Here is a 26952-nt window from a genome sequence, read left to right on the forward strand (position 1 = left end):
TGATTAATTTATATTCTGTAAACACCCTCTGGAAACAAAACTCATTCCAATGGCGAATTAAGACCAACATTAGCTAGAGAGGTTACATAAAGGGGAATAACTCTCGCCGCCTTGCTAACCTATCCAATACTGTTACACCTTCCACGTGCTGTAAGCGTAGTCTCACTAATGGTCATTACAGATGACGAGGTTTATTTAACAATTAAGCTGTTTTCCTAAGGTATCTATGGTCTATAGCTTTACGGATAATCTTCACGATAGAGCTAGAGCATTATGAGTTCCCAAAACTCTATCATGGTGTCCTGTGGTCATTTTAAAATGTTACCGAAGTCGACAGAAATTGCAATGGATCTCATAAAATTCGTATTTTAACACCTTTCTACTTTCGATACTTCAGGGGTTAACTATCACTTCATGTATACCCACTCCTCAACCATGTCATAGTAAATCCGAAGGGTATAGGACCAAACCAAGATTGGACAGGTAGTTTAGATGTTTGATGTACATCAGAAGAATAAACTAATGATACAATATATGGCTTCGAGAGTCACTCTCTGTTAATCCTAAGATGAAGTCTCATAGGCCTCTGATTGGTCAGGTCAGGTGTTTTCTCCCGAAATGCCCTCAGGGAGCTGACATAGTGGTGGATATGCTGCGGGTGATAATCAGCTCTGGATCGTTGATACATTTTGATCACGTGATAACTTATTCTAATTCATATACACATTAAAAATAATATCAAGTTTTTGGAGAATACTTTTTGAAATTCTAGGCCACACCTACTGATTGTGAAATACGAATACCATGAATAATAATAACCGGCCACCTACCTACTACAAGTAATTGTAAAAAATACTACCTAAATACTAATAACCAGTCGTCTGCATCTTATATTTCTACACACCGAAGTAACTACATGTATTTGTAAAAAAAAAATATTAATATAAAACCTACGGACCTTTGTGTCGGTTCATATAGTGCTATACCGGCCTGGTATAATCTAACATAATGACCTGAAATGGTCGTACAAAAATGTAGGGTCATTTTTTCTCTTTTGTAGTTTCGGAAGATAATCAAGTGCTACTAATACCGCCTAAGGTTATTCCGCTATTCAATTTTACAATTTTCAATTTGCCCTTGTGATCATTACGTCGTAATTGTGGAACCATAAAGTCATGTTTACATACAAATATGAAGCCATTTCCGCGCACAAACTAATGAGGTAACAATCGAAATGATATTTTCATCGTCAATGCTGCATTCTTATTGCTCAAAAGTGAGTGTAAATATCAAAAGATAATTCCAATTTACTTTGGTTGTCGCTATAACAGAGAATCTAGTTCTGGGATGACTATAATTGTGTACAATATAATCATTAATATTTCTTGGAGGATAAGGGTTCCTTTCACCTACTTAGTCTGGTAACAATGTATTCTGATATGAGGACGTGGTTTTGTTTCGCAAAGAAAGATTTCTTCTTCCTCGTCTAACATAGAACGTTTCCCACTCTGTTCCAAAGTGCAACAATTACCGGCAACCACGTAACCACCATTAATATTGTAGCAACGATTACCGGCAACCCAGTTTCCACCGTTATAGCTTCCAATTGACATTGTCTAGTAGTAGATAGACCACTCAAGAGTTCACATGCATACATGGTATATATTTCATTAAGAGTTTGTCTGTTAACAAGGAATTTCAATTTTCTTGAAGCATTTATCTCTTTAGACGCATATAACAAAACAAACTTGTTTATTGTGTTTTTGCTGATTAAATGACGATTTTTTAAAAGTGGTATTAGAGGGCGATTAATTAATGTTCTTCCATCTATTTTGATAGTTTACTTCCATGCGTTAAACTATATGGCAAATTGGCCAACAAAAAATACCGGGGTATAACTCTAGTAATTTGTAAGTTAAAAAATCTACGTTAAAACAACCATTTTTTTATTCGCTATGCACTAGGTATATATCCACATTTTTTTAATATAAATGGAGCAAAATGATAAAGTTATTTAAAAAAAAATAGGGCTGGTATACTTATATAGATGCATATATTAATTAAGTTAGATGACAAAATAACAAAAAAAGACAATTGATGTTTCGGCCAGAGAGTTATGAAACGAGTCATTCTTAACCAAACGGTAAATCATGTGCATCTTATATCAATGATATTAAGTAAAGATGGGCTTCTTTATCGCATAGCAAATATGTTAATAATATACACAATAAGCAACACAAAACACACCGTCAACATAGAAACATAAAATACTTACAAAATATGTTAAAGAGACTAGACATCAGTACAAAATACATATCAACGCACAAGTTTAGAAATGACTGTGACCCACTTGCTACACCATGTCAAAGTTTTGGTTTTTTCCATTTATTTAAATTTGAAATATTTTTTTTCAAGAGGATTTAGCTCCCAGAAGAGAAATATGCAATTTAAATGAAGAGCGAAGGAAATATAACACCCTAGTCTTTTTGTGAGTTAAACACCGGTTGCTACCAGATTTTACAAAGATACATAATGCATTCAATATAATACTATTTCATGGGCCAATGTGCCTTAGCCTATATCATATAACTAAACTTGTCATCCAGGAGATCCCCCCTCCAAACACACACACACACACACTTTATCACAGAACTAGCCCGTCCAGCCATGTCATACGGCCATGTCATAAATATCGTAAGACACATTTTGTAATAACACTATTGTGACGTCAAAGATAGTCTTTACGTCATAATCTATAAATGACGTCGCATGATTGTCTCAATAGACGGAAACGTCACATCCAAGTAGGATTACTACTGTTTGATATAGATACAAATCTTTTTTTCTCTCTTATATTTATATTATTAAAAGTTATGTGATAAATAGAATCTTACACTCGTGACTATGTGATATGAAATTTATCAAATTCGTTAAATACTCTGAAATGCTACTCGCCTAAAGACTCACGGCATATCAAATTATTGAGCTCGTTTGATAAATTTCGTATCACATAGTCATGTATGTAAGATCCACTATATAATATAGGGACATTTGTTTCAACACACTCAATGTATCTATACTGTATAAGAAATATTGCAAACAAGTTTTGTCGAAAACTCTAGTAACTAAGAAAGGATAATCGGTGTACTTTTTAGAAAAAGGGCCAAAATTCTCATAAATAAGTTCTGATGTTGATTACGCATGTTTGCACGAAATAAGGACTATTGCCACAAAGTCTCTTTGAAATCCGTCCTTTAGTTTTCAAGGTATAGTCCGTCAACCCTTGTTTAACTGACGGACAAACTGTACCCAGTGTATCCATATATTCGTTATAATCTACATTGGTTCTACACAAATAAGTCATTAATTACTTTCTCAAGGCGGCAGAGACGACTATGTGTCACATATATTTTTACTTATAATGCAGAATAAACAACATTATTTATAACCTTAAACTTGAAAATACAAATCGCTACCATAAATCTCAAGATCATGAGATATATAAGAAATCACAAAATTTCAATTTGAATACATAAAATAAAATGAAACCTTTTCTTTCTATAAATAGATTTAAAATATGCAAACGATTTTGTCCGAGTAAAGGGACCTACGATTTTCTTCAAAAGGTCAGGTTCATATGTATCAAGCAATTCAAATATGTCATTTTACTCTTATCACTGGGAGTAGGGGGAATCAGTTTTCAGGCCGGAGAAGCCAGGATGGTCGAGCCGTCTCATCCATTTCTATCCAACAGTTACACAGAAAAGTATACAGATCCCCATCACCATCACTCGCCATGGTTACCTAATGAAAATACAACGAATTAGTGAAAGTACATGGCAACATTCCTGCTAAGTTCAATTATATCTGTTTTTGTATTCCAAGCTCAGATGTAGTACGTCAACTGTGCATGCTGAAGTTTACCTGATACTGTTTCCTATATAATAAGAGCAAACATCGAAAATTCAATAGCTTATCTAAGACTGCATTTTTTAATGTTTGCAGTTGTAGAACTGTGAATGTGAAGTGAACCATAACATTCATAATTTTGCGCATCTTCACTGACAAAGATGTTCATAGAATCAACATTTACAAAAATAAAGTGATTCCTAGCTGAAATGAGTTTCTGAAACTAAATCGCACCAATATCGATCGGGTGTTAAAGCGGAGAAAAACATAGAATACACAATATCATAATACACATAATACATTTTATTGATAGAATATACTTTACAGATGCACCGACACATTTATGGATAATAATATCTTTTTTGGTAGTTCTTTCGAATTTCAAAGTTCAGTAGGACATCGATATTTGGACAGGACCGTGAACATACAGATGAAATGAGTTCTGTGTTGTTGTTTTAATATTTAAACATATTTTATTGCAAAATGTGCATTGGGATTGGGTAAAAGTTGTACAACTTATAAAAAGCCAGTTCCCAAATAATTAAAACATTCAAATTACATATTTACAATATAAGATATACATAATATATAAAGTTGTTTTTGAGACACAGAGAGAGGGAGAGAGTGAGTGAAGAGAGAAAGAGAGAGATGGGCGGGGAGGGAGAGAGCTATTTTATAACCAGTATGCTTCTCGAGGTGATAATTTCAACTCCCAATATGTTTTCATTTTAAAATTTCTCCCTAAGATAAAGGCGACAGAAGTTCTACACCACTTTTCATAACTTTCAACTTATCAATGTTCATATGTTCTGTGTAATGAAACATATATGAGTGGTTATCCCGATCTCAAACTTTAAATACTTTTATTTATTTGCCGTTAAAATACTGAACACACCGATTTGATTTTAGGCGTTTGTCTTACACACGCTCACACAATCCATAGTCTATTCAACTTGCTTTTAACCTCAGAGTAATTGCAACAGAAACAATTTAAGCTACAAAGTACCAATTATTTCATTATAAAGCACATAGTCAAAATCAACAAAAGTCGAAAAACGCAAAATATTGCTTTGAAATATGTTGATTAACACATAATATTAATTACATAAGGAACAAAAAACGATAACTCATATAAAACAAACACAGAGGACTATAAAAATAGTAAATGTACAAGACCTTTTTAAGTGTTATTAAGAGACATGTTTGATCAAGACGGTGTTTTGCAATATAAATTCATAAAGGTGGTGTTCAAGTTAATATAAAAAATTCCATAGAAACTGCCTACAGCCCAAATTTTTTTGAAACTATGCATATTAAAAGTACTACTAGTTGTCCCTTTGAAATACACTACGTTTCCCTTTTGTGAATTCAAAAAGGCCCAAAGGACCCGAATTCTTCATATATTCATTAAAACTATCTGTACAAAGATGTCAGAATAGGTTAGTTATTAAATATTCTACATTTGTTATTCATAAATCAATTGACTAAATGGAAATTGTGTTATTTGGGTTACGATGTATGCTGAATAACATGGTTTCTTTTAAAAAAAGATTGGTTGCCATGGAAACAAAACTGAGGTATCTAAATCGTTGAAATATAGATATAATTAGATATAATTGAAAATTGGTACATATGGGTTATGGAGTATTGCAAAATGAGATATTAATAGTTTTAAATACGTTGTTGTCATTGTAACGAAATAAAGGCCTCATTATTGGTCAAAATTAAGATTGTACCATTTGTGGTGCTAGTGATTAAGATAAACAACTAAGATGTAGTAATGACTTTATCAAAAGCAAATAGACATTCAATTATATTTAAAAACTTTCTTTACAAAGATTGTATCAAAAAGAAAAAAGTCGAAATATCGTGTCGATAATTGCTACTACGAAAGGGAAATATCTCGATACCGTCACACATATGGTTTCAACTGCGATTTGTTCTTTAAGTATCACTGACATCAGGATGGAATAACACGATGTATTGTAGTAAAAAAATATCTTAAAATAATTTAACCATAACGTACGAGTGAATATATTTATCAGTGCCTAAATACCGGTTTATATTTCCTACCTTCACTATTCTCATCCCATCCACTCCCTCTTGATATAACCGGATGTATTCAACGTGTCCAGAGTAGCCTTCAAACCTCCTTTGATACGTCTCTCCTATGTCGAAATATTTCCCAAGGAGGATGTTAGAAACCTTCCACTTCGGTCCATACACGTCCATATAAAGAGTGTCTTTAGACCCAGCATATTTGTGTGTGTCGATGTAGACGTATACAGTCCATTTAAAACCTACACGTCAAACAAAAACACAAAGAAAAGGTTAGAACATGTCTATCACCTCGTCACATTTCGGCATACTGACCATCGATGTCTTTTCCGCATTCACATGCCCTCTTTCATTACAATACATGAGATGTATATGTACAATATGTATAATGCAATGAAATACGTTGGACATTTCTTTCATAATATATTAGTTTAAAGATACAATCACATAGAAATACCATTTTACCAGTCTCACACAGCATTGAATGTCCCCGTAATTATATGTTCGGTAAACTTGTTCAACGAAGAAAATATGTATTGTTATGTATCTCCCGTTAACGTTTCGAAGATAATGAACAAAATATTCTATGATAAATGTACTGTTTAACGTGTATTTATATATGGGTTTTTTCATGAGAAAATGCTTCTATTCTCGTCATAATAAGTGGTTAGTGATATTGCTGGTGGTTGTAACATATCGATCAGTTTAGGTTCGCCGACTTGTGTGAAGTACTTTCAGTCTATTTACTGTAGAACTGATATGCGTGAGCTGAGTAACATCGGTTGTTTGACGTACCTGGTTGTTGTCTAACTACTACAGTATATGGCAGGGGGTCGAATGTGTTCTGGTATGCGAATGTGTAATTTGGTATGCGAAGGTGTAATTTGGTATGCGAAGCAAATATGGCGTCAAAAGCTCCGCTTCTAGTATCAACCGTGATTGCTTCGTGCAACACTCTTATAGATATCGCGTTTCAGTGACAAAGGTATTGCAGTTTCTAAAACTGCAACAGATAATATCTGTCCTCACTTAAATAAAAAAAGACTATTGAAGAAAACCCACGGGATTTTTCACGCAAAACAGCATCTAGGTATGGTACAGGGTTTGTTTGCCTGAATGTGAAACTGTAGTTCGATAGAACAGTCGTACGACAGACAGTATCTTTTAAAGCAACCTATCAAGCAATGTTTACTCTGTTTCCAATGTAAAAAATCGGTGAATTTACAGTACCGATTATTTTATTTTTGTGCACGCAATTATTGGTATGCACAGTCGTGGACACCACCGGTTTGGGTATGTTGAGGTCTGTTTACATACAAGTGATGAAGATATCTGGAAGTGGTATAACTGCTTAAACATGTGATATTAGTAGGTTAAAGTGTTACATTGTTTTTGTGTCAAACGTTCTATAATGGACTAAACATCAAATTTATTAGCGGGCCCTTTTTGTCATACATACTCAAGAAAAGTCTATAATAAAAGGTAAAATTGCTCGAAATGAAGAAAAAAGATATATATGTTCTTTGCTAACTGTAACACCATATATTATGCGTTTCTGTTCACATTGCTCCATGATTGCCGAAATTGAATGCTATATTTGAATTTACAAAAAAAGGAAATACAACTTTGAATTTTTTGAATGTGCTCACTTAGCCCTGTTCATCCGTTCAGCGGTGTAAAAATGTCTGACTCGCGGCGGGACAGAATTGGACGGGGAGGAACGAACATGCATGCCTGGGAGATAGGGGACCCTATAAATGTATGCTCCTTAATAAATATCAATCGGCCTTATGTGGATATAAGTCATAAGAAATTGAACAATGAATCAGTCAGGTTCAAAATAGTTCTTTTCAAAGCGATTCGAAAATTGAGTCAAAAGTGGTTAGTCCACTGCTTTGATCGTGGCCATTCACAATACCATGTAACCAAGCAATATGGCACACAAGAGTCAGTTCTATCAGAGCCCTTTGAAACCCGTGAGTTAAAATCCCATTATGTTTTAATGACTGTTCTACAAAATTAACATCAATGATCCTTATGAATGTATATTTACTGAAGTTTGTTTAAATATGTACAGTTTCGACGGAGAAGGCATGCAAAGATATCAGTTATCATGGTCGGACACATCCTCCATCCCAGGTGTTCGTTGTACGATCGTTTGCTAACCCCTTGGACCAAAGGACGCATTTGCTATGGTCAAAAAACTGCCCACCAATGAACAATCATGTTCAAGATATCGGCATCCTTGTGTTAGTTGGAGCCGCGGTGGCCAAGTGGTTAATATGTCCCGACATATTACCACAAGCTCTCCATCTCTGGGATGTGGGTTCGAATCCCAAGTGGGTACTTCGGCTTTCTTCTACCAACAAACCTGGCACGTTCTTACATTACCCTGGATGTTAATAGGGCGTTAAACTAATAAAAAATGTGTAAGTTGAACCAACAAATAAAAAGAATCGTCGGGATATATATACACCAGCATAACACAAGTATATAAGTTAGTCGCCACGTCCCTAGAGACAGGACAGTGCTGTAGCAGACGACTATTTCGAGCTGAGAAACAGGAATTATATTAAACATGTATAATAAATTCAGCGTATGTAACTATATTTTAATGCATCACATGCAAACATCGTTTGTGATTTAATAAAACAGAAATCATCAAAATGTATTCAGTAAGGTAAATGATAGAATAACCGGAACATTAAACTAACCAATCATGCAAAACGATGAAAACACAACATTGATATTATGGATGATTGCATTTGTTTGTTCGTTTATTTAGCATATAACCTCCTATTAACAGCAAAAGTCATGTACGAACGTCTCTCATGTATGTGGAGTGTAGCGTGTAAGAAGTGAAGGGGAAAATTCCAAAAATAGAACATACGAAGTATCTGCTGCAGCTAGGTTCATTGTTTGTTGGACCAAAACTGATTTATCTTACCTCTGTTATATATAACAGCATTAATTCTTGGTAAGTCAAATGTTGGTAAAATAATAGAAAAAAAATCCATCATACCAAAAATGGTTATGTCCACGACTACGTGTACCAATGATGGCGTACACCGAAAAAAATCGGTACTGTAAATTGAGCAATTTCTCAAAGTGGAAAAAAGCCCCATTGTTTTGTAGGTAAACATTGTTTGATAGGTTATTTTACAGGATTCTGACTATCCTACGGCTGATCTGACGAACTACAATTTCACACTTGGCCAAACAAAGACCTGTACAATGCTCAGGTGATATGTTTTGCTTGAAAATTGAACGGTTTTTCTTCAATATATTTTTAACTAAATGAGGAGACTAATTATCTCTTGCATATTTAAAACCTACAATACTTTTGTCACCGAAAGGCAATTTTTACAAGAGTGTTGCATGAAGCATAAAAGAGACATAATTGATTTCCCAGTGACAGGTAACACTCTATGCGGAGCTCTCGACGCCATATTTGCTACACATACCAAATTACACCTTCTCATACCAAGATACGTTCAACTTCCTGTATGGGCTATATAATCACTTATTATACCTCACTTTCATTAAGAATGTTTTGATTGGATTAAACTTGATCGCACGGCATTCAATAAGTTAAATATTTCTTCGGAATTGGAAGGCCATGGAAATAACCCCATGAAAATAAACGTCATCTGCAACGTCATCTGCAACGTCAACCAACAATGGTAACGCTGTTGCGTTTTTTTGGTAGTCCGACGAATTCATCAACGTTGTTGTGAAAATCTTCATGAGCTCTTTCACCAGAGAGTTTCTTCTATTAATTTTGTTCGATTAGATAAGAGAACCATAATTGTATTTTAACCTACGTTACAGTGGTGATGAAGTTAAAGAAAGATGCATGAAATAGCATAAAACATTCTCATCAGATCCATATAGTTCAAAACTGTAATGTTGAATTGTCATAGAACAATACTTTAATAAAATTGATGTGTTACTAGTGGGCGACACCTGAAGGAATGTCGCAGATGAAATGAAGAGAATTACGAAAGGAATATTACACTTGCTAAGAGAACGATTTCATTAGCCTAGGAAATAATATCCCACATTTTTTTACGATTTTAGTCTATATATATTTGATCTTTGTGACTGTGACCTAGAATGAAAGTCAAGGTCATTCATTTGATTAAACCATTTAACTCGATAGCCCTTCATCTCAGCATGCTACAAAGTTACAAACATAATACCATGACTACAGGCCTGTCATTTATTGATTGGGGAGTCATTTAAAGATTTTAGACCATTTGACAATGTGTCCTTAAATGAACGTCAAGGACATGTATTTGAACACATTTGGTAGACTTCCATTTCAACATGTTGCAGACCCAACATAAGGTCTGTATGACTATTGACAAGAACTCAATGCAGATGGAATAAAATTGACACTCCCCAATTCAAACCTAGTAGATCAATTCTTTTATAACTTATCCCCATCTTCACAAAGTAGCTGATTCTTTTACGACTGATCCTAATCTTCATAAAGAAGCTTGTACACATTAACACAACTGTTTGTTGAATAAAATATATTACAAGTTTGACTTTAAAAGTGAATAGTATTTAAGCTTCTCAAATGTATGACAATATTTGTATCAGACATATGACTTCATACTTAAAGGGACAATTCATTCTAAGAGAACAATAAAATTTGTACATATATCGGAAAAACCCAGTTCTAATGGATCAGTCGGTTTTACTGTGATGTGCCTGAAAAGCCCATGGTGGTGACATGTTTTGTAGTGGTAGTATGAACTGTTAAACAACCACTAACATTTTAAATGCAGAGGTTATTTTTAACACCCAATAGGGTCACCATGATGTACCGTATATGTACAAAATCAATATTACAGGAACTAACGAACGATTATTAAGTGTCAAATATAGACACCTTTTAACGCAACCGGAAGTTTTAAACAAATAGTACGCATATGTATAGTACTATACCAGTTGAAGAAAGCATCAATGTACATCAAACAAGCCCAGAAGCTTACCAAAGATGTCATTTCAGCGATTCAGCGATGTGTGTGAAATTTTCAAACTCGCTCGCTGTCCGCCATTACACATTGTGGTCGAACTTCTTGTATGCCGAACCCTGTCCCTTGCTCGTAGAGTAATGCAACTTTTGTCTATAACTGCTCAAATCGCTCTGACTATAGTTTGTTTACTTTATTAGGTGAATTATCTTGCCTCAAAATAATTTTATCACCTTCGCAGTGGTTATGTAGTTCATTTGTTTAACGTGCGTGACTTTGGCTCGGAATACACTGTAGGTACAGCGCCCATATTCTACCTGCTTAATCGTATTGATCAACGATTTGATATTTCAACGATATTAATTAAAATACTTAACAATGACGTGGAATTTGTCAATGTGTAACGTTATTTGTTTCATAAGAAATATAGAACAATACATTTATACCATATTTCACTTCTTGGTTATGTAAAAGAATTAGCCTGAATGAATTGTCCCTTTAAAAGTTTCTGAATATGCATTAAAAGTTAATTTATATTTGAATAAACTGGTTCTTCTGAAAATTGAAGTTTTAATTGGTATTGCTGTAACCTGCCTACTGGTATGTGCTGTGTAGTGATCTGGTTTGTAGTTCAAAGAATAGGCTTGCTCGCCAGAACTAGAATTGGTGTAAGCCGAACTTGAACCCGATCACTTCAGTCGAAATATGTTCCTAAGTCCAGAACTACTTAAATCACTGTTGTTGTTACTCTAAACAGACAAATTTCATTATGATAGGAAACAATATGTAATATGTAATGTAATACCAGAGTTTGAAGTAATTTAAAGAGTTTAGTCTATTTGACCCCTGATACCTTGAAGGAAAGTCAAGGTCATTCCGTGGATAAGCCATGATAGTCATTTATCCCATTATTACTGGAAATATACCTGAAAGATAAATTTTGATTGCATTTTCTGTAAAAAAAACAAGGAGTCCCAAAGTGTGGCATTATCCCCCGTAGTCGGTATAAAAACCCAAATACATCAAGTTCAAAGTAACAATTATTCAAATATAACAGTTATATTTGAATAATTGTTACTTTGACCTTGATGTATTTTTTTTCAGTTTTACAATACTCGAATACAGTTATAGTTATAATATCTATATATATAAAGTGAAAAAAATAACAGCAGGTAACAAAAAGAAACTGTAAATTGATATTTTTGACTAAGTTTCCATGATAATTAAACATAACATCTAATATCGAAGGTCCGCAATAGCAAAAGGCACAACTAGGGCACTTATATGATGTATTTTTAAAAAAAATCCTGGAGTTGCGTTGAACGGTTTTGGAATTATAGTCCGGAAACAAAAGGAAACATTAATTCAGTATTTTCGACTAAGTTTCCATGGTTAATAAATTTGGTAATCCTTCATCCCCGCATTCGACAAGCCCAATATGAGATCTCTAAGCGTCTTAGTTATTAATAAGAAGCTGTTTAAAGCCTGTTTTAGGCCTATTTGACACTTGTGACTTGAATGAAGGTCAAGGTCATTGATTTGAAAAATTTGGTAGCCCTTTTTGCCAGCATGCTACAATTCATATCAGTCGTTTGAATGAAAAGTTATGCATGGCAGATGGAGCATGTCAATGGATGGAACATAATGACTATCGTTCATCATGACCCTCCATGTCAGATGACCCAACAAGGGGAGGTAATTAAACAAGAGATCCCAGAGGGTTCTTCGCGCCCACCAAAGTATGATCTACGTCTGACAATGGAAAGAGGGATTTTTTCTCTGCTTTTCAAACTTTTTCAAACATACAACATATATGAAATATGAAAAAGATCACTTCATTACTTTTTTTAGAAATAGCAGTAACAAACTTCAACTATCAAAATCCAACATGGCTACCGATCGGTCCTAAAATGCAATATGCACAACTAAGTTCCTAGTTGAACATGCATCTAAAATTTGAGAGAGATCGCTTCAGTACTTTCTGAGAAATAGCGGTAACAAACTTTAACTATCAAAATCCAAGATGGCTGCCTGGCGGCCATCTTGTTGACCAATCGGTCCCAAAATGCAATATGCACAACTAGGGCCCTAGGGGAACCTTCATATGAAATTTGAGAGAGACCCCTTCAGTTATTTCTGGGAAATAGCAGTAACAAACTTTAACTATCAAGATCCAAGATGGCGGCCTGGCGGCCATTTTGTTGACCGTTCTGTCCCAAAAAAACATTATGCTCAATTTGGGTCCTAGGGGAACCTACATATGAAATTACAGAGAGTGATTGCTTCAGTACTTTCTGAGAAATAGCGGTAACAAACTTTAACTATCAAAATCCAAGATGGCGGCCTGGCGGCCATCTTCAGGGATCAATGTAGGTTTTGGGGGGAAAAACCTTTTTTCAGAATAGGGGAAGATTTTGGCGAAATATAGGGGAATTTCAATCTTCTTATTTCAGTCCAAAATTATATTTATTTTGACGAAAGAGTACTCTAAAACAACTAATTTTACTTTTAGTTTTAATAAAGCAAGAATAAAGCAAGAATTAAAGCTCAATAATGAAAATTTGAGTTTATCATAAAATATGCAGTAGCTATATGATAAATATGAAGAAATTTGCATCCAAAAGTCTAAAAGAATTAATGAAAAATAAGTCACAGGGGAAATTGTGTTACAAAAACGGTCATTTTTTAGCTTCAAATGGGGAATTTTTAAATCTTTAGGGAAATTGAGGGCCAGACGGGAATTCATTCCTTGAGGGGAAATTTACCCATAAACAGTAATAAATCAGAGCTATATTGATCCCTAATCTTGTTCACGGATCTGTCCCAAAATGCAACATGCACAACTAGGGCCCTAGAGGAACCTACATATGAAATTTGAGAAATATCCCTTCAGCCCTTTTGGAGAAATAGCGGTAACAAGAAATGTTAACGGACAGAAGGACGGACGACGGACCACGGACGAAAAGCGATTTGAATAGCCCACCATCTGATGATGGTGGGCTAAAAAAACAAAGTATCCTAATAAACTATTACTCTACCATTATCTTAAATAAAATGGATTTGAGACTTTAATGTAGTGTTTGTCTCTATGACATGTATTAGAAGAGAAAAAAACAAGGAGTTCATAAATACTGAACTTATTATACAATGTTATTACTATCAGTAGGTACATGTACATGTATCTATGACACCATAATTTTTGGGACTAAAGTGGCCAAGTGGGTAAGATGTCCCAACATATTACCGCAAGCCTTCTACTTCTAAGATGCAGGTTCAAATCCCATGTGGGGCTTGCGTAGTTACCAGGTTAAATGACCGCTGGCGGTGGTTTTTCTCCAGCTTTCCTTTACCAACAAATTTGGCATGTCTTTACATGACCCTGGCTGTTAATAGGATGTTAAACTAATAAAACTAAAAGTATAAATACTCAATGACATCACCAATATCAGCACAAATCCTACTGACACTGTGATATAACAAGAGGCCCAAGGGCCTTAACGGTCATCTGACTATCTTGGCAATAATCATATGTGTTCTCAAGATGGCAGCTGTGGCGGCCATCTTGGATTTCGGATCGACCCGAAAAATAACAACACTTTGTCGGGACCATGTCAGGGTCATTTCATGAAAGTTTCAGCCAAATCGTACCGGTAGAACTTGAGAAGAAGTTCAAAATGTGTTTTCAAGATGGCGGCTGTGGCGGCCATCTTGGATTTCGGATCGACCCGAAAAATACGAACAATTTGTCGAGACCATGTCAGGATCACATCAAGCAAGTTTCAGCCAAATCGCACTGTTAGAACTTGAGAAGAAGTTCAAAATGTGAAAAGTCAACGCACGGCGCATGGATGACCTAAAAATCACATGATATGAAAGATTCAGAAATGTCATGACATCACAAGTTTTGTATTCTTAAAATTGAAATATGTATTACATTGAACAATCATGCAAAAATCTCTGCTAACCCCATTTTATCAAAAAGAAACTGTTTTTTTTCTCATATTTATTTAAATAAGAAATTGGAAATAGTCGACAATAACGGCCTCAGGCCGAACACTCAATCTCTTACAAATACATACATTTTAGAGAACAAGAAAAGTTTAATAGTGTTTTTATAGAGAAAATAACACTACAGTTTCCATGGATATGATAGATTGTATGACATTCAATAAGTTATTATATATTGACTTACTTTTTTCAAAAAAAATATATATATATCTGTTCAAATCATCATTAAGCTTGATTACATTTATACTATGAAAACAAGCAAATAAGCCAATTACCTTCCCTTACCCATCTCAAAACCATACCAAAAATTGCTGAAAATTGTTCATAATACATTTCAAAGAATCCTTAAAAAGTAGTCATTCTGTGAAGGAATATGTATCTGTTTGTATTTTCTATGGAATTTGTCAGTAGGGGGAGATAACTCCAAATTGCAGGAAATTTTGAGCACCAACCATCACATAAACTTACAAACTTGGACCAATGGTGTTAAATGTTTTGGTATGTAAGTTGTTGTGCATTAAATAATACTGTTTCCTTATAAACTAGAAATTCAAAAAACACAATGAACAGAAAAGGATGGATGTAGTGAGACCATTGGTCTTCTAATGAAGCAACTTGCCCCCCCCCCTCCCTCAGATAAAAAAAATATGAATGTTATTTTATTATTATTTAAAAGTCATACATCTAAAATCAATATAACATGAATATTAATAACAATATTATATATCATACCATTTAGCGTGGCACTATAAACATGGTATAACAAGAGACATGTTGATTTCAATTTTGAAAAATAAGCCCCAACCTAACACACACATACATGATAGGGTGTACATTGTATGTACATGACAGTCTGCACGATAAAGATTTGATGCTATAGGCCCACTCCAGAATCAGCAGGCCCGATCAAAATTTTACAGGTCCGAAAATTTCAAGAAAAAATCCATAAAATAAAAGTAGAAAACTGAAGCTGAACACTGTATAGATATTGCAGTTTTTAATGGTTTTAGTCTCTGATGTTGAAAAAGAGCATGTTATCAACCTCCCTCTCGCTCATTTCATTATCAAATTCACCGTCGTCACTCCCATAATCTGAATCAGAAGATGAATCGTAGCTTTTCTGGATATTTTGAAGGAGCTTAAAAAGAGAGTAATAAACAAATTAACAAATGAAATATTATATTAATTTGAATATTTTGTTGGTTTGAAAGCAAAGTTATTTATTACAGTCATGATTTTTTTGCAATCTATTTCTGATACATTTTTAAAATCCCTATTAAATATCTGTTCTTGTAGTGACACATTAGTTTCCCTGCACATTGTGCTGTAGAAACGAAAACTCTGGTGGGATTTAGCAAGTACATGGGCTGTCCTAAACTTGATAACAAGTCTGTCATATTCTGCTTTTTTAAACTTCATAAGGCAGTCCGCTGTCTGGCATTTTTTAGGTTTTTTCCATTGTTTTTAGCCTTAGATATTTCAAAGCGTATTTCTTATGAATATTGGTATTCTCATGCTGCTTTATAGCAGTCAGCTTAAAATTATTTGTCCCGACACAAAACGCGCCGATCGTTTCATTTTCACGACAGCATTCACAAAACATGTTACCATTTTCATATTTTAACCAAGGCCTACCTTTATGCCATTTGGCGAGAAACTTGCGGACCCTTTTTTCTTTATATTTTTTGTTTGAAGAAACTGTAGGTTGGCTTTCCGTTTCGATTCCAAGTTTCTTTTCAGGCGTTGCCCCATCAATATATCGAAGCATGCTGGCCATTTAGAAGCAAACCGGAAATGTGTATTAGAGTTACGTCCCTTAAACCGGAAAATGAACTGTATGCCTTCGCGATTACTAAACGCGATGTTTCAACATGCAATGACTTCGTATTCCAGTTTAACCTTTTTATCTCAATGAAAGAGTTCAGTTTCGTGTTTAAAATAGATGTATTATTAACTGATGGATAAATTCTTTGTATAAATTTCATAGGTCCGTCGGGATTTAAAGGCCCGGGTCTCGGGCCTGTGGTTAACGTCGCAGACTGAATTGTCATGAGTGCCACGATGATGAGTATGCATACATCTACATGGTGCACATTATATAGACTGGGGCCCAGAAGGTGTACACATAGATTTGCTAATTCCCTAACCGCATTTTATCAAAAATTAGCTGTTTCAATAGCAATTATCTCTTAATCATTTTAGAATTATGCTGTTAAATAATTTTAAAAACTAACAAAACAGCAAATTACCTCCCTTAACCTATTCTAATTGAAAACTTTTCAATGACATATAGTTCAAGTATTACATTTGTAATTAATGATATGAAGCTATAGTACTGCTAAATAAAGAATAACAAAGCAGTCAAAGAAAAATAAATTGCAAACTTCTTTCAGTAGTTAATTGTGCTAATTGATCATAAATAAATGGAATTTGTCTTTAGTGTTGTTTTTTCTTTCATGGGTGGGAGAGGCCTGTATACTTCACTTTTAGCTTTAAGCTTGAAAGCTTTTGTTTAACTTAGTAACTGTTTGCCATGCATTAAAATGCAAACATAACATGTGTACATTGTACATGTACATGTAGATCTACAATAATCTTTGTTGATGTTTTATTCAAAGTTTAAAAAAAAGTCAAATAAATGAACTTCTATCTCTCCAGTACTGTACATGTATGTTTGCCATTTTAAAAATTATGACGCATACATATTGTACGTGCCAGGTTAAGAAGGCGAAGAAAAGCTGGAGTACCCAAACGGGACATTGTCAGATCTTTTATTGGAGCGTAACGTAGAGCATGGTATCGGAGCAGAATTACAAGTCTAATTTTAATTAGATTGATTGACAGCTGGCGATCACTTAATTATGAGATAAGCAGGGGTAAATATAATGTCAGTGATAGTAACCACTGGCTTATCCAGGATGATTAGGCTATTATTCAGCCATTTTTTTAAATTAAAGTGAGATTTAAAATTTGAATGTGGCATTTTATAATTGTCCCTATGACATACAATTAAGAAAGAAGTTCATCATAATTGCTATGACATCATAAATACTCAATATCAGCTAATCACTAATATCAGCACAAATTATACTTACACTGCTGTCTATCTAAACATGTAAATATTAACTGATTTATGTATAAATAGTGACATAATATCAAAGATTTGGAGATGTCATTGACATGTATATACTTGTTCTTGACCTCACAAGTTTGGTATTCTTACCCTGCAGCTGCCTGGGATATGCATATACATGAATAATTCAATTTTGCTTGTTACGAGCATTTTCATTGGCTTAAAAATTTACTTTATCAGCCCATAAAGGAAACAAATGGCGTCGCCGTTTGTAACGTCGCTTCTGATTGGCTGAGATGACGGCGTAATAATTTTATAGACTAAAGAGTCCCAAAATGAATTTTAAATGTTGAAGAGATTATCTTTAGTAAATTGAATTATAAGGATTAATTTGAATAGATTTTTTATGTTATGGAGATATAACACAAAAATCTGAGTGTACTCTCATCATAAACCGCTTCGCGGTTTATTTAGAGTACACTCAGATTTTTGTGTTATATCTCCATAACATAAAAAATCTATTCAAGTTAATCCTTAAATAATCATGTATAAGTCTCTGCTACCCCAATTTCATTTTTTAGAAAATTGATAATACAATGTAATAGACAATATCGCCTGGCTGAACACTTAATCTCTTACAATTACATATATTTTAGAGAACAAGAAATGTTTAACTGTTTTTTTTACAGAGAAAATAACAAAATAACACAAGTGCAATAAGTTTTCAAGGATATCGGGCAATCCATCAAGTTAAAAAAAATGAAAAAAATCATGTGCTTATACATGTACGGTACATCACGAATAATCATGTAAAAGTCTCTGCTAAAGTTTATCAAAAAGACATTTTTTCTTCATGTAGATAAAAAAATGTCAAAGTATAGACAATAAAGTCTGGCCGAACACTCAATCCATAAAAAAATATTTATACTCTGTTTTCGCAATTCTTTTAGTGATATTGAACATTTTACTCGAAAATATACCTTAAAAAAATAAACAAATGAGCCAATTACCTCCCTTTATACAATCCAAATAAAAACTGTTCATGTGACCAAGTAAAGAATATAAAGAGTGGTTAAGATGTCCCGACATATTACCACAAAACCTCCACCTCTGGGATGCGGTTCGAATCCAATGTGGGGTAGTTGCCAGGTACTGACCAATGTTTGGTGGTTTTTCTCCTGGTACTCCAACTTTCCTCTACAACAAACCTGGCATGTCCTTACATGAACCTGGGTGTTAAGAGGACGTTAAACTAATTATGGTACCAGGTAATTAAATTATTGTAAATCCTTGGATTATCTGATACAGCTGAAGGATATAAAAATCCGTGAAATAAATCCTCTCTTAATTATCTATTTGTAGCTTTTATACATACGCAGAAATGAATTATACCTTACAGATGATTCATTGCAGATGAAAAAAGTTTCATGAGCAAATCATATTTAAAAGTATATACCTCTAATAAGCCCTTTCAATTGATCATTTTTTTTTTAAATTTTATTTTTGATTTAAAAAAAATGGAAAACATTTAAAATTTAAAATTTAGCTGGTCTTTAAAAAGCTTGAAACTGATGAGGCTGTTACACGTTTAACATTGACTACTTCATAGTGAGGGTTATAGCTAGGTCTCCTTTACAAAAATATGATATTTCAAAAAAAAGAAAAAAAAATATTTAAATAAATGATATCAAAAAATCCTTAAAGGCTTGTGGTATATTAAATTATTTAACGAGTTCAATGAATTTCAAATGATGTTATGTAGCGACGAGTGTAAGATTTTATTTATCACATAACTAATATTTATGGTAATAGAGTCAAAACTTAAGTGTTTCTGACAGGAAAAAAGGCATCCATGGTGCTTTGTTTAATGCGCACCGCACCTTCAGCTTGACCTCAATTAATAACCATCAGAGTCAAGGGGCACCAAGATGATATCGATATTGACAACATCATTTACAAGGATTTTTTAAAAGAATTTCTTGTTGTTTATTTAATGTTAGATCTATTGAATCCTTGTGAGAATAGCCAAGAACTAAGCTCTACGTCAAAATTTGGATTACTTTGAATTTTGTTTTAATGTAAGAATGGCGAAATCAGGCTTGAATTCGACATGTCAACCGAGACAATCATACAACATCACAGCAAAATGTAGATGTCAACTCATAAATATCTGCGACGCCACAATATTGTGACAACAGGCCTAGTGATTGTCTTACAAAATTTATGACATGACCGTATATGACATGGCTGAACGGGTCAATGTGATATTATACATGTATGCTAATTTTCATAATGCGGGTTAATCTGCTGATTCCTCTCGGCATCCTAATTAACACATAGTAGTTGATCATGACTATCACTATACACAACACAGCAAAATTGTGACATGGATCTTCATTGTTTAATAACATTTATTTTGACCTCATCCACCAAGTCTGTACAGTAATTTAAGCCTAAGCAATTATTATGTGCCATGTAAAACTGCAGTGCATACAAATGTATATCGAAATCTAATAATGTTGATCATCCATTGCCAAACTACATTTTTACCATTTTTTCTGGTTTCTGTTCTTTAGTATTCTAATATGCAGATTACTAGAAGCCGTTTCGGTACCTTTTGAAAGTCATTTCGCCATGTTCACTTTATGATACCGAAACGACTTCCGCATGTACCGAAATGAAATTGTAACGAAACTAGGCAGGCCTACCACAGGCGTCTGCATCTGGTTTTGGAAAAATACAATGTCCTACCCCTACTATATGAACAAGGTAAGACACTCCATGAACCGGAAGTTGAGGATACGCTCCAATTCACTTTGAAATTATACCAAATTTGAGGAAAATATTGAGTGTCCGCTCTTTCAATCAACGTACCTTAGTTAAGAATCGTCTTTTTGCAATGTATGTCAGGTTTTTGTCGCGAAGTTAAGGTTTTTTAATATGACACAGGACACGAAGTATCCAAGTAGCGGACGATGCGTCAACTATGGAACGGAAGTTGATCTTTCAAGCAAGCAAGTTGCAATCTGATTGCTTAATCAAATTAATTGGCCAATCAGATTGCTTCTTGCAACTGCTCGCTTGAAGAGTTCCAATTCCGTTCCACAGTTGAAGTATCGGAGTGTTTCACCTTGTTCATATAGTAGGGGTAGGTTATTATATTTTTATCAAATAAGAAGCAGACGCCTGTGGGCCTACGATAAAACATGTGAGCCATCACACTACCGAAACGACCTGCATTACTTTATGGTTTAACTACTAGCAATTTAATCATACATGTATAATCAAACAATATATTAGAAGATGCATATATTCAAACTGCATCTGCCTCAAAGACAGTACAATGTCAGTTTACGTGCTGTTAAGCCACGATTTATAACGTTAACGCATGCATGGTCCTGTTGTCAGTCACTTGCGAGGATGATCATATTAAACAGACTGTAAAAAGTATAATTTGCAAGCCTACAAAACCAATCAAATATATCGGATAATACTAATATCCACCGATAATGATATTGATGTCTATAACAAGTAAAATGCACAACTACTTACCTGACATGACCGAATTTAACTTGAACATCAATGCGGCTTCAACGTTTTCACTCAACCGGATGCACACAATACACATTCCTCATAGGGGGCGAGGTATATAAGTGGATAAACAAGAGGCCCAGAGTGCCTGTATCGCTCACCTGGTTTGTTATGCCAAGTAATGATCTGAATATAGGTTCACTGTTTCCTTTCTGAAGGAATTTTAATATTAACCTCTTAATCCCCTATTGGGCCCTATTTATAGGATTTACCTCTATTTCCCCTATTGGGCCCCACCCGTCCTGCCCCCGGGGTGTCAGAGCCAAAATATATATAAAGTTCTGTTCCCCTTCTCCCAAGGATGTTTGTGGCCAAATATGGTTACAATTCATGCAGAACTCTAGGACAAGTAGCGATTTATAGGATTTACCCCCTATTTCCCCTATTGGGCCTTGCTTCTCCTGCCCCTGGAGGGGGGTCAGAGACAAAATTTATACAAGTTCTATTCCCCTTCCCCCAAAGATGTTTGTTGCCAAATTTGGTTACAATTCATGTAGAACTCTATGAATAGCAGCGATTTAAAGGATTTACCTCTATTATCCCTATTGGGCCCCGCCCCTCCTGCCCCCGGGGGGTCAGAGCCAAAATTTATACAAATTATGTTGCCCTTCCCCCAAGGATGTTTGTGGCCAAATTTGGTTACATTCCATTCAGAACTCTAGGACAAGTAGCGTTTTATAGGATTTACCTCTATTTCCTCTATTGGGCCCCGCCCCTCCTGCCCCTAAGGGGGTCAGAGCCAAAATTTATACAAGTTCTGTTCCCCTTCCCCCAAGAATTTTTGTGGCCAAATTTGGTTACAATTCATGTAGAACTCTCTGACTGGTAGCGATTTAAAGGATTTACATCTATTTCCCCTATTGGGCCCCGCCCCTCCTGCCCCTAAGGGGATCAGAGCCAAAATTTATACAAGTTCTGTTCCCCTTGCTCCAAGGATGTTTGTGGCTAATTTTGGTTACAATCCATGCAGAACTCTAGTACAAGTAGCGATTTAAAGGATTTACCTCTATTATCCCTATTGGGCCCCGCCCCTCCAGCCCCCGGGGGCCAGAGCCAAAATTTATACAAATTCTGTTCCCCTTCCCCCAAGGATGTTTGTGGCTAAAATTGGTTACAATCCATGTAAAACTCTAGGACAAGTAGCGATTTATAGGATTTACCTCTATTTCCCTTATTGGGCCCCGCCCCTCCTGCCCCCGGGGGGTCAGAGCCAAAATTTATACAAATTCTGCCCCCCCCCCCTCCCCCAAGGATGTTTGTGGCCAAATTTAGTTACAGTCCATGCAGAACTCTAGGACAAGTAGCGATTTATAGGATTTACCTCTATTTCCCCTATTGGGCCCCGCCCCTCCTGTCCCCCGGGAGGATCAGAGCCAAAATGTATACAAGTTATGTTTCCCTTCCCCCATGCAGAACTCTATGACAAGTAGCGATTTAAAGGAAATGTTGACGGACAGACGGACGACGGACGCCGACAGGCGCCGACGGACGCCTACGGACGCCGACGGACGACGGATGCCGCGCCATGACATAAGCTCACCGGCCCTTTGGGCCAGGTGAGCTAAAAATGGGATAAAACAGAGAGCCCAAAACAGTTACGTAGGCATTACATTGGTCCGTCCCGTTCAGCTACACTCTTGTAGATTTATACTCTCAGTCACTCAGACACTTGATTATCGTGGATATGCCTGGTGGAATGGTAATGTACATTATAATTAATTCAGCTTAAAATATTGAAAATGAAGCAGAACGTTTCGACGCAATACACCTTCATAACTTTTTTACTATTATCACGTCAACTTTTTAGAAGTCTATCTGGCTGTTACAGCTATATATATATAATACTGAGGCGTATGGGGCATTTTATGTCCAAGAATCATAAATAATCCAAAAATACCCCTATATATTCAGGGGTATATTTTTGATATATTTATATATTATTGACAGGATATCAAGCTCCTGTTGTCCAATATAGTAACAAACAGTCTGTTTTATAGGACGTTTTGTGTCAAATATAACCAGATAACCGGAACAGTATGTGCAATACAAGAGCTGTTCTGTGTGACGTTTTATGTCCGATATAACAGGAACAGATGTGTATAATACATAATCTGTTCTATGGGACGTTTTATGTCCAATATAACACGAACAGTATGTAATATACAGGATCTGTTCTATGGGACGTTTTATGCCTTGTATAACAGGAACAGTATGTAAAATGCATGATCTGTTCTATGAGATGTTTTATGTCTTATATAACAAGAACAGTATGTATAATACATGATCTGTTCTTGTCTGATATAACAGGAAAAGATGAGTATAAAACATTATCTGTTCTATGAGACATTTTATGTCCAATATAACAGGAACAGTATGTGTAAAACATGATATGTTCTATGAGACTTTATGTGCGATATAACAGGAACAGTATGTATAATACATAATTTGTTCTATTCGGCGTTTTATGTCCAATATAACAGGAACAGTATGTATAATACATAATCTGTTCTATGGGGCGTTTTATGTCTGCTATAACAGGAACAGTATGTATAATATACCGTCTGTTCTATTGGACATTTTACATCTGATATAACTGGAAAGTACGTATAATACATGATCTGTTCTATCCTCTATGGGACGTTTTATGTCCTATTTAACAGGAACAGTATGTATAATACATACCCTGTTCTATGAGACGTTTTATGTCTGATATAACAGGAACAGTATGTATATATTACACCGTCTGTTCTATTGGACGTTTTATGTCTGATATAACAGGAACAGTATGTATAATACATAATCTGTTCTATGGGACATTTTATATCTTGATATAACAGAAACAGTATGTATAATACACAATCTGTTTTATTGGATGTTTATGTCTGATATAACAGGAACAGTATGGTATAAAACACTGTCTGTTCTATTGGACGTTTTATGTCTGATATAACAGGAACAGTATGTATAAGACATAATCTGTTCTATGGGACGTTTTATGTCTGATATAGCAGGAACAGTATTATAATACACAATCTGTTCTATGGGATATTTTATATCTTGATATAACAGAAACAGTATGTATAATACACAATCTGTTCTATTGGATGTTTATGTCTGATATAATAGGAACTGTATGTATAATACACCGTCTGTTCTATTGGACGTTTTATGTCTGATATAACAGGAACAGTATGTATAATACATAATATGTTATATGGGACGTTTTATGTCCAATATAACAGGAACAGTATGTATAATACATAATCTGTTCTATGGGACGTTTTATGTCTGATATAACAGGAACAGTATGTATAATACATGATCTGTTCTATGGGACGTTTTATGTCCTATATAACAGGAACAGTATGTATAATACACCGTCTGTTCTATTGGATGTTTTATGTCTGATATAACAGGAACAGTATGTATATAATACACCGTCTGTTCTATTGGACGTTTTATGTCTGATATAACAGGAACAGTATGTATATTACACAATCTGTTCTATGGGAAGTTTTATATCTTGATATAACAGGAACAGTATGTATAATGCATAATCTGTTCTATTGGATGTTTATGTCTGATATAACAGGAACAGTATGTATACTACACTGTCTGTTCTATGGGACGTTTTATGTCAGATATAATAGGAACTGTATGTAAAATACATGATCTGTTCTATTGGACGTTTTATGTCTGATATAACAGGACAGTTTGGTATAATACACTGTCTGTTCTATAATGAAATCTACAAGAGTGTAGCTGAACGGGACGGACCCATGTAATGCTTACGTCACTGTTTTGGGCTCTCTGTTTTATCCCATTTTTTGTCCACTAATATACCTCAGGGGACGCAATAGTGTACGGCTTGGTTTTGTGCGATCGAGACACTACTAAAAGATTTATGTAAACTGTTGCACTTTTTAGGCGCATTTTGTAACAAAAAATTGATCATTAATGCGTAAATTAGTTAAGCATATTATTATGTTTAGTCAGTTCTACAGAAAAATTCATAAATATCACTCATTTTAAAATGGTACATTTGCGGCCCAATTGTTTAGAATAGCTCAGGAGAAAGGCTCTCGTCTGTTGTGGAAATTTACCGAGAACCTGCTAAATATCACTATTATTCAAGGCTGTACTGTAGCCGTTGTATATAACATTTCCAAAAGTTAGAAATACCGTTTTGTTCAGAATTACAAGGGCTTTCCATATGTAGAGTCCTAGCTTGTCAGCTTTACAAGTTAATCTACCAGGATGAATTAAACAGAAAACAGTGGTCAAAATGTCGATTTAGGGGGTTTTACACAAAAATATCTCGTCATTTTGAATTTTCACAGCTAAGGTGATTATTTCAATAGATAGATCACGCCGGGATTAGCTTACATTCAAAATTTCAGCAAAAAAGTATCGGTGGATTTCCTTATTACTCAAATCTCGAAAATAAGCAGGTTGAACGAAAGGTAGAACGAAAGGTTAACACAGCTAAATAAAACCATTCTTCGATTGTTCAACATAGAGCATTTTAGCACCAAGAGAAACTCTACTTAAGAACGTTATCAGACTAGGATAATGCTCTTTATGATATATACTGCATTATGTATTAATAATATAGCCAAGAGGTCAGTATTAAATCAATAAATATTTTACATAAGATATCAATACACGCTGATGATGTCAATGGTGGTCCAATCTATTAAATCAGTCAACCATTCTATTCCTAACTTAAAACTTATTAGACCGAGTCAATCAACTGAAGCCTCTGTATAAAAATAATCAGTTATTTTCCTTACCATGAGGCTACATTCTTAAGAGGCGTTGTATGGATAGCCCATAGTGGTTTCTTAATTTTTTTGTGACGTAACTGGGCAAAAATCTTGACATGTTATTTTTTCTTCATTAATCTATTGAAAATCATAAGGTTTAATGCATTAAGACATGAAAATCATTCAAATGGCTTCAGATGCTTCATAAACGTCAGTTACAACATAAAAATTATGTACTGTAAAACTGGTGATTTTTTTGCCTAATGTTTACTTAGATGGGAACATTCCTGCAGAAATCACTTTACTATTACTAATTACACTGTAAGAATTGAAATGAAATTATAGAACTTAATTTGGCGTCAAGGTCTGACCGCAGGTACAATGTATTCAGTTTGGTTTTAAGAAACACATGTCAACAGTTGATGCTACATTTGTCTTACAGTCGTTAATATGCAAAACATTAAAAATACAGAAACAAATTGTATTGTTGTTTCATTGATTCTAGGAAATCATTTGTTTTTGTAAATCGTAAGGATTTAATTGGGCGTGGAAGGGAAAATGC

The 26952-nt window shown here is 34.7% G+C and overlaps 1 long non-coding RNA gene across 1 annotated transcript in view; it reads right to left on the bottom strand.

The window, feature by feature from the left end:
• Positions 1-825: 825 nt before the first annotated feature.
• LOC138332382 (uncharacterized) overlaps positions 826-26952 on the bottom strand; it is a 29243-nt gene continuing 3116 nt past the window's right edge. Inside the window, exons 2-3 of the long non-coding RNA XR_011209827.1 lie at positions 5983-6209; positions 826-3804 (exon numbers count right to left, since the gene is read on the bottom strand). This is a non-coding gene — a long non-coding RNA (uncharacterized lncRNA). The remainder of the gene's footprint in view (positions 3805-5982; positions 6210-26952) is intronic.

This window comes from Argopecten irradians, chromosome 9, assembly GCF_041381155.1.
Source record: "Argopecten irradians isolate NY chromosome 9, Ai_NY, whole genome shotgun sequence".
NCBI classification, from domain to species: domain Eukaryota; kingdom Metazoa; phylum Mollusca; class Bivalvia; order Pectinida; family Pectinidae; genus Argopecten; species Argopecten irradians.